Raw genomic sequence first — 10,417 nt, forward strand, 5'->3', positions numbered from 1 at the left:
AACCTCTGGGTCAGCCCCGTAATAAATATAGATGTTGACACACAGATTCTACCAGTCACGGGAGCAGACAATCCATGTTGTGGGTGGACTGAATCTGGCCCCATGTCCACACCTGACACCCTCCAATTATACGTGACAGATGCTTGGCGTGTGCACACGCACATTAATACTCTACAGCATGGAATGAAATCTCCATATCTGACACTGCCCCCCACCTCCTCCACTTCTCCTTTTGTTCTCTGGGTGTATGTGACCAGATGTGGCCCTACTACAAATTTAATAAAGGGTGCTGCACTGCTACTGTGTGTGTCTGGCTGCAGTGTGTGATAGACTTTGACACTTTTTTAAGTGTATAAGCCATATTGTTGTTGTAGCATGCATGTAGGTGTATGGATATGTGCGCCTGGTGTCTGTTACACATGTAAATACTGATCCTATGGATGGGTTTTACCAAACCACCTTATTAGCAGGCTCCATGTGTCAGTGGTTAATCCCCTGGTCTCTCAGGGGATGCCCCCTCCCTCTTTTCCTCCTCCTCCTGTCACCCCCTCATCACCACCTCCACAGATGGGTCCTTTTATTTCCCCACAGAATACTAATGATGGCAAAGAAGGATTCCAAAGGGGCTGGTGTCCCCCCCCCCCCCTCCCCCCCTTTAATGCCAGCAGCGGGGAAGAATGGCAAGCAGTGGATGAGGGAGGGGAGAGGGAGGGGAGAGGGAGGGTCCTACAAGCAAACAGACAACAGCTAATACAAACAAAGATGGATGTTTAAGTGCTTTCCTTTGAATGAATGAAGTGTTTCTATGTCAGCCCTGTCTTTAAGAAGATGTGTCTATATATTTTCTGATGAAGAAAATGAGTAAATGCTGATACTTTAGATGTCAGTTTCCCAAATGTTCTGACTGTATGTAGTACTGAGCTAAAATCTGGTTTCAAACCTGATTTCTTTATGTTTCGCTTCAAAGGAGCCAGACTTAAACCATTCCTGTAACTAACATGTGAACAGTTCCTGGTGTGAGTCTGTGAGGAGAGAAAAATACCCCTGAGGTTGACTCAAGACTTTTGCACAGTACTCTATGTTTGCAGTGTAAACATGCAGAACATCTGGCTAAAACTTGGTTAACAAGCAAGTTCAGAAAATGTCATTCCTATTAATTAACCTAAGTGTACAACAACACAGAATCAGGAAACGTTCTTCCCCCAATAAGAATAAATTAGTAAAGGTTCAGCAACTCAGCGAATACTGTTTATTACAGACACATACACAGAATCAGGAGGGAAATTAATGTGCTGTAACAAAACTGTGGATATTACAAAGTTACTTATATTGCAGGTAGCCATATGGTGGCAAAGTATAGCTCATATACTCAAACAAGGGATGAAGGCAACAGCAGGCTGAAATGAAAAAAAAAAAATAATAGAAGAAGTGACACTAGAGTTTCTAATTATAGACGAACATTACTGAGTGTTTCAGTGATGTGACAGTGGATTCTAAACATAGCCCTGGAGTAAATCACTTTGTCTCTGAGGCTGGTAGAGGAGAGGAGAAGGAGGGTTAGCGTTAGAGAGGACGACAGAGAGATTTTAAACTGCTTAGGTGTCCCACTGCCAAATTGATTGCTACTGAATCCCAGTTGGACAAAACGGTTTTCATGACTGGTATAGCATCCAACACCGCAAGCAAAATTAAAGACAAGCTGTTTCATAAGGACATAAAAGAAACAAACAAAAAAATCAAGTTACTTGGGCTGCTAGATCTCCAGCTGGCAGGACTGCAAACAGCTGCATGAAGCTTTTGTCAAATTTGGACCAATTGTGTGGTCGGCAAAAATAACGTGAGCTTATCTTCCTCCACCACAAATATTTAGTTTGGACAGGTAAAAAGAAAATGATGATCAAACCTTTTCTTTCCTTCTCCACGATAGATTACAGCTATTGATATACACTTGGAGAGATACGGGTAACTGAGGTTTCACTTAAAGCCATGGGATAAGAAGATATAGGTTTAAAGCAAATCTATTCGGGTGTGTCACAATGTACCACAGTCCTTGTGTAGATACTGCTTGCTTAGGAATTGATTTAAAGCTACAGATCACCCATTAATAGGACACTAGATGGATGTGCTTCTCATCACTAAGCTTTAAATACATCAAAGCACATGTTTCCATCTGGTCACTGCATTAAATATAAAGTTCATAAAAGTATTTCTCTCCCTTTTTTGTGAAATGTTGTTTGTTATTGAAAACTGTGATAAAAAAGTAGACAAACTATTTGATCACAAAAAGCTATTTGAATGCAAGAACCATGAAACAAATAATGCTAACAATAACTTTCATTTGTAGACCTTTTTTTCTCTCTCAGTATATCTATTAACCCAACGTCTTATTGGATCTTGACTTTTTGTATTAGAGCTTAAAGTGATTTCCTTTATAAGGTGATTAAATTGTCCTAGGTAATATTTTGCACAAACCTTGGATGTTTTACTACTGCAAGAAAATCGCCAGCACATTTTTTTTAGATGCCCTAAAAGCATGTTTCTCTTTGGAGTATAGTAGACAATCTGTTGCAAATGTAGAAAATTATCAATTGTTTATGCTCCATATAATATAATTAGCTGTTGGCAACCTTTTTATGTGGGCAGTTCCCAAATAAACAACAAGAATGTTCAATGACTAGTTGGAATTTGCTTTGTATGTTTTACTAGCAGGACCTGCCAATACTATTACAAATTAACACACGGACAGAGCTGAACCCCAATGTCAGCACACAATGTCAAAAATGCTTTACTGACTGAATTGGAGCAAACAAATCCTTGAGGGCTCAGCCTGACAGTGGAACAGGATTATGCACCTGAGGTCCCTTCAACATCCTCATCAAAACCCTGCTCCTGGTCCTTGTCCAGGCACTTCATCAAACCTTCCTCCCAACCTTTGATAAATATAAATTAAACTGTCCAGTAATTATTCATGCTAGTCTTGTAAACTCAATGACAACATTTGCTGAACTAGTCACTCATGTGTTTAAAAATACCTGTAAGGTCAGTTTATACGACCCTCAAATAGACACAAATAAGTAGAAACTTCAGTAATACAAAAATGTATCTTAAGTTGGGCTAATGTATTTATTAGGGCAGGAAATCTTCCATAATTGAGATATTTTGATAAGTAGTGTGTTGGGGTTATTACTCAAAAGACTTAATGCACTGCACATTACTCATTACTTTTTCTTTTTTTTAAACTAATGCATTCATTGCTTACTCACTTTCAGGAGAAAGTAATCTGTTACTCTTTGTATTGCTTACTCTGTAACTTATATAGTCAGGACTGATGTTTATATACACATGGCCACAACAGCCTGGCACCTCCTCCTCATGCTAGTCAACAACTTGGTCATACAATGTCGTGGGAGGGGATCTCGTTCTTCAACCAGCAGTCCCTGTGAGATAGGAGGCTGCCTGTGTGCGGTCTGTTCTGGATTGTCTGGGTAGAGAGCAGACAGCCACATTGTCCTGCAGATCTGTAGAAGACTGCCTACGCTTCTTAAGTGCTGACATGATGAGGAAACAGCTTCCTGTCGTGTTGTCTTATTGGGGCCCCACTGGTCTGTCTCTGACATCTCCCGTGTTATGGAACTTGCCCTGTAATTTGGAGATGGCACTAGCAATCACTCCAAATAATGCTGCAACTTGTCTTTGTTAAACAGCAGTTTGATATTACCCTATGGATAGGGCTCTATCAAGAATGTGACATGCTGGGAGTAGAGAATCAACTGGCTGCTGTAGCAAGGTCCATGCTCATCAGGTACCAACCAGAGACCTGATTTTCAGAATCTGGGGTACAAGAAGCTCAAAGTCAGTAGCAGAATAAATTGTTTGGCACTGGCAAAGATTTAGCAAGTTTTTCTGGGTCTAACCCACATACTCAACTCTGCTGCTCAAACCACAAATGTATTTGCCACACAAATGTGGCACCATTTAAGGGGAAATAAACAGGCTTTCCAACTTTATAAGATTTATTAACAAGAACCATTGTTACAAGTAAGAAATAATCCACCAAGCAAAAATTCCTTTCTTTTAGTTCTGTTTATCCATCCATCCATTCGCTTCCGCTTATCCTTTTCAGGGTCGCGGGGGGCGCTGGAGCCTATCCCAGCTGTCATAGGGCGAGAGGCAGGGTACGCCCTGGACAGGTCGCCAGTCTGTCACAGGGCCAACACACAGGGACAGACAACCATTCACATTCACTCGCACATTCACACCTAATGGCAATTTGGATTTTCCAATTAACCTATCCCCACAAGCTGCATGTCTTTGGACGGTGGGAGGAAGCCGGAGTACTCGGAGGGAACCCACGCAAACACGGGGAGAACATGCAAACTCCACACAGAAAGACCCCGACCTGATGTTGGAATTGAACTCAAGACCTTCTTGCTGTGCGGCAACAGTGCTAACCACCGTGCCACCGTGCTGCCTTAGTTCTGTTTATATCCATCAATTTTCTTCCACTTATCCTGTTCAGGGTCAAACTGGAGCCTATCCCAGCTTTGATCCTTAACCTCTCAAAGGTATATGTCAATTGATGCTGGCTCTAAAGCACCAGTCTTTCCTTACAGAACTACAATTACACAATCCCCCACCTACACTGCACATTCAAATTGTTCTTTTAGTTTCAGAAGAAAGGTTTCATATTTCCTCCTACTCACTCCAACACCAACAGCATCTAGACTCTGAGGAAATTCAGTCCTATTTCTGTTTTTATGGCTCTATATTGGGCCTCTCTCAGTATGAGCAAATATTTCTGAATCCTAGTGTGACCTTTAATTTACATTTTGAGTTTGAGCCTTTAGGAAAAAAACTGCTTTGGATTAGACTCAAAGTTATTAGACATGTTCTGTAGAATCTAAAGGAATATTAATTTGCTGAGAGGAAACATCTTTTCTCAGAGGGACAGACTGAGTTAAAGTGCTTACAGCAAGTGAAGGGCCACAAATTGAACAACCAAATGGAAACATGACACAAAGTGCTGAAAATGAATAAATTGTCTTCTTTGACTTGGATAAGGCCAGTAAAAACTGTGGCTTCTGAAATTGCCAATATGTGTAGATTATTGGGACATGGAGCGATTTGTTGTTGGTGGGAGCTTGGATTCCAAATAAAGTGCAGATTCACATGGAACATACAGTTCGTTTCCACAGTAATGCTAGGGGATAACACTTGGTAATCAAGCAGCGGTTTGCAGGGAACCACTAACTGACTTTTGAAAATCAGTGCAAGTGAGTAAACCATTTCCCCCATTTTTCATTTATGTAGCTTATGTTTTATGATTGAAGACAGTTTGCACCTTTTCCTCAGCTCTAGTGGGAGCATCTCACTGCCTTAGTGAATGTTTAATAATCCCACTGAGGGAGTTAAAACAATCCACAACTTTCTTGCTGTGAGGTTTTACAGGAAGAAAGTTCCTAGCTTGAAGTCCTGGTCAGCTCGAGCCTTTCTGTGTGAAATTTGCATGTTGTTCCCAGTACTTGTGTGGGTGTCCTTCCACAGCCCAAAGACATACTCGTTAGGTTTTTTGGTGATTCTAAATTGTCCATAAGTGTGGGTGTGCAAGTATGTGGTTGTGTGTGATGGACTGGTTCCAGCTCCCATGTAGGGATGGGTACCGGTATCCGGTGCCATTATGGCACCGGTTCTGACATAAAAGGTAGTAACCAGACTGAAAAGCAGCGCACATTTCGGTGCTTTATTTCGGTGCTTTTTTTCCTGAGACGTCATACATGTTGGATTCTAGCCAATTATCTTACCTTTCCGGGGATAGTAGGCGGGCCCAGGTACGTGCGTTCTTTTAGAGCAGAGCTACAGAATAAAAAGTCTGGCTGTACTTCACAGCAAAAGATGCAAACTCAGCAGCCTGCAATAAGTGCTTTAAGGTGATACTGTGCAAAGGAGGTAACACCTCAAATCCGATGAAACACCTGGCGACTCATAGCGTTTTTTTAAAAGCCGAGAAATGCACAGTATTTCATAGCTTGCTGCGAGACCTCACACCGAGCACATCTACTGCGGGTGGGTTGCCTGTTATCAGTCCCAGAGTTAGCAATGTCCCCCAAAGAACCCGAAGAGGAGAGTCCTGGCCCCTAGCCCTGCCAGTGTAGCAGAAATGATGACGGATGATGATGGCAGCAGCAGCCGTTCTTCTCTGCGTGAGTAGCTCAATGCTGTTCGTGTGTAATTTACGTTGAGTAGGCTAACCACGTTATTACATTAATGCACGTAAGGTGAACTAGCAAACACCGTCGTATAGGGATGGGTATCGAAAACCGGTTCTTGTTGAGAACCGGTTCCCACTGTTTCAATTCCTTGGAATCGTTTGCCACTTTTAAAAATGATTCCCTTATCGATTCCAGTCGCCCCGAATGACATCATCACGTTGAGTAGCGTCTTTTACCCAGTAGGAAACACGGCGCCTGAGCGGCACAAACGCTCAAAAGTTTGGTTACACTTTATGAGAAAGGATGACAACAGGGCAACGTGCAATACTTGCAAAGTAGAGATTTCATCAAAGGGAGGAAACACTACGAATATGCAAAAGCATTTGCTCAAAAAACACGCGATTGCTTTCAACGAATGTCGTGTTTTTGATCCGCTCCGGACTAGCGAAGCTCAACCCAGCAGCAGCGGTAGCGTTTCCATGTCCTCTCCCGTTAATACTGCAGGTAACTAATCAATTAGCATTGCATATTATGTTAGCGCGATTTACCTTATTACAAAACCTGCTATTACTGTGCGTTGCATTTAGATAACCATGATGAGAGAGACAGAGTCTGGCTGGCTCAGATGCTGGCAGTTCTCGCTGCAGTCTACCGGTAGCGTCTCCTTTCAGGCCAGGATAGACGAATGTCACCCAGCAGTGTCTAAGTTTGTGGTCAAAGGCTTGCACCCATTTGCCACAGCAGATGCCCCCGATTTCACTTTGGTAAGTGAATGTGTTTCATTGTAGGCAGGACATTACTGGATATTCTTGTGTAATTGCTACAGAATAATTTATGTTAAACTTTGTTATTGCTACAGGAGAATATTTATTTTATTATTTTACATATACATTTTTTTTCCTGGGGACCCTGTGACACCCCATTGAAGAGCCGTAGGCTGTGGATCTCTTAAGATCTCACTGTTGGGTTTGTAAGGCCATGTTACTCCTAAATTTCTATCTTGTTCAAAGAGAAGATATAAAACACAGTTCTAAGCTAATCGACTTTAGTGTTCTCCTTTTTAAAAAAAAAAAGAATCGATAAGAGAATCGATAAGGAATCGAATCGTTAAACAGAATCGAAAATGGAATCGGAATCGTTAAAATCTTATCAATACCCATCCCTACCGTCGTAGTTACATGCGGCTGTCTTCTTGTTTGATGGCAGATACTCCCTTCACCCTGGCCAAAAAGGCTAAAATGACCAAAGAAAAAGTGGGAAACAGTTAAACATGAGAGGTTTTGGATAAAGTTTGTGTTTTTTCCATTGATTAAGCACTGCTTCCAGCCAAGAGTGATACCATATATGCTCTATAGCTGCAGAAAAGGCTAACATTGTTATCTTTTTACAAAAAAAACAGCTAAACATGACATGTTTTTGGACAAAGTATGTGTTCTCCATTCTTTAAGCACCAGTTCAAGCACCGTTTAAGCACCGGCACCGTTTTAAAAGTACCGGTTTGGTACTGGTATCGGATAAAACCTAAACGATACCCATCCCTACTCCCATGTGACCTTATGTTTGTTAAGCGGTTAAGAGAATAATAAAGTGGATGTGGTGAATGGTTCACTCTCATGAAAAGTTTGAAAAGGATATATTCACTGCTGAGAATTTCTCTCACTGCTTCTCCTCAAACATGCTTGGTGCAAATTTACATTGGCAGGTGCAGTCATAAGATGAACTCAAACTGATACCCTGTCTTCACGTATCTGCAATTTCAAGTCCATCGTGTTAGGAGAAGTATGCTGTCCTCCCAGGGCCTGCATGGAACAGAGCGGGACATTTATCTGTGTCTATATTTCATTTCTTCCTTCTGTCCGCAGCTGAATTATTGAACAGAATGCACTCAGGAAAGTAGTATTTGTGATGGGTTTTGCAGATACTGCAAATTGTACCCTTTTGGGTCTTTCTCTTTCTTTTGGAATAAAACAAGGGGCTCTGCACAAGCTTGAGAGAAGGAAAGGGTGGTGGAATTCCTCCCTGCTGGCTACAGCGCCGGCCGACTCGTCTGCCTGCAGAAGCAACAGATGGCCATGGTCTTGGGTTGCTAGGAAACTGGTAATCAAATACTTTAATTCAGATTGATTTGGGAATCTGAGGTTTGTTAAAAGCAGGGTGAAGTCTTTTGCTATTCAGATGGCAAGATGTCTTATTTCTCCTTATTTTAGTTGGACAATATTTGGTTGCTCTCAGAGATGGATACAGACTTTGCATTTTAGTCTGGACAGACTGTAGTTGTTGTGTGCACAGAGCTGTGAATTTACATTTTTTACTAAGAGTGACAATGATGTGAAATAAACAGACATGAAAGCAGAAATATCCAATATGTGTGCTAGTAAATTTAAACCAGAGGTGATATTGGCTCACTGGAACCATTTTATGTTGTTGTCTGTGGTCTCACATTCCTTGTCCTTATTTCTATCATTATGTTATTAAAACATAACATATATCTAACATAACATAAAATCTCAAATTAATTGTTTTTATTACTCTTTGTTTTTTTGTGCTTGTAGCCCATATGCTGAAAAAACTAGATGAAATGAAATGTTCACACAGGAAAGAAGTAAAAAAAAAAAAGACATTCCTGTCCTCCCATATTCTTTGATATGTTTTTCCCTGATTCAACCCATTTAGTCCCACCTGGTCAACCTGGTTATTTTGTGATGACATAATGCACTTTCAAACTAGCTTTTGTAGGTGAGATATCAATCTGTGGATTTTAAATGTAAAGCACAAGTGACAAAACTTGTACAGATGTCCTTTGCATATATGTTTGTGGGGAAAATGTTTTGGAGGATGAAGATGAATTTTTTCAAAAGCAGCTCCTTTAACATCTCAGGCAGCTGTACCACTACACATAACCAGCACCACATCTTGGCTTGAAAGTAATTCACTCAAAAGCAGTTTCATAAATAAATTCAATCTGCTATTATTTTTGTAATGCCCCACTGAAATCACGACGGCTCCTGTTCAGTAAGATTGACAAAGATTTGTAATAAATATTTGGATGGATTCAAAAAGGCAAGAAAACACAGATTAAAAAGTTGTTCCAGCTTTGAAACTGTGTAAATTATTGCATGACTTACTCCAATAATGCAAAAAAGAGACTGATCATTGACTAAAATGAGAAAATATATTCATTTTACTAGCATGAGTTTGGAATCTTTGTGAACATGATATGAACTCTGCCTATTTTAATGTATCTTCTTTCTGTAACATCTACCATTTACCATTGGCCATAAATAAACTGACTTTGCCTCCTAGATTTTTAAGTAAATGATCAAGAAAGGGAAGAACCACAAGAGAGCCAAAGTGAATGCATCACTATTGGCAAGCACAGCATTCTCCAGATGATGACTGTTTTACACACGAGTTTTTATTAGAGAGCAGATTTGTTGATTTGGCCGGCTCTAGTGCAGGAACAGTTAAACCTCCTGTGATGCTGCAGTGCTGCAGCTGGTTCCCTCAGTCGGTGGGACTGATTGGAGCTGATATAACATTTCCCTGGTGAGTTCACAAATAGATCCAAACACAAGTCAGATAAAAACTAGAGGAAAAACGTGGCCGCTGACTGTTGGTGTTGACGCTAACTGTTCAAAAAAGGTGTGTTTTATTTATTTTCTCTTTCATCTAAAAATAAACCTTAGACAGTATTATTTCAACCCTTTATTCTTTTTATGTGTCTGTATGGCAGACACATCTGGGGGTGAAGGTATGGGGGTGAAAAATTATAGGAAAAACGAGCCTAAAATATCTTCCTAACAGCTTCAGTGTATGCTGGCATTGACCCCACAAGTTTCTGTGACACAGGTGGAGGGATGCAACTCCGTTCTTCCAAAAGATATAACCTAGAAATTGCTATGTAAGACCTAAAACCTCGTGACCTTGAATGCTATTGCATATAATTTTCATACCCAGTGTCCTGTTAAAGTGAGCAGCAAGAAAACACCACCACACCATCAAAGGATAAAGGTGATCAATGAGAGCAACTTTTTATTGATTTATGGCGACCCTTTCCTCTAAAAGGAAACTCAAAGTCTACCTTACTATAAGTCTCCATGTCCCTGAAAGCTGCATTATGATCTATAGGACTGATCTACACACAAATGAGACAGTTATGGTGTATTTAGTTAAGGCAGATCAATCATTTAAATCACTGCACATACACC

This window comes from Astatotilapia calliptera, chromosome 18, assembly GCF_964374335.1.
Source record: "Astatotilapia calliptera chromosome 18, fAstCal68.1, whole genome shotgun sequence".
Taxonomy (NCBI): Eukaryota; Metazoa; Chordata; class Actinopteri; order Cichliformes; family Cichlidae; genus Astatotilapia; species Astatotilapia calliptera.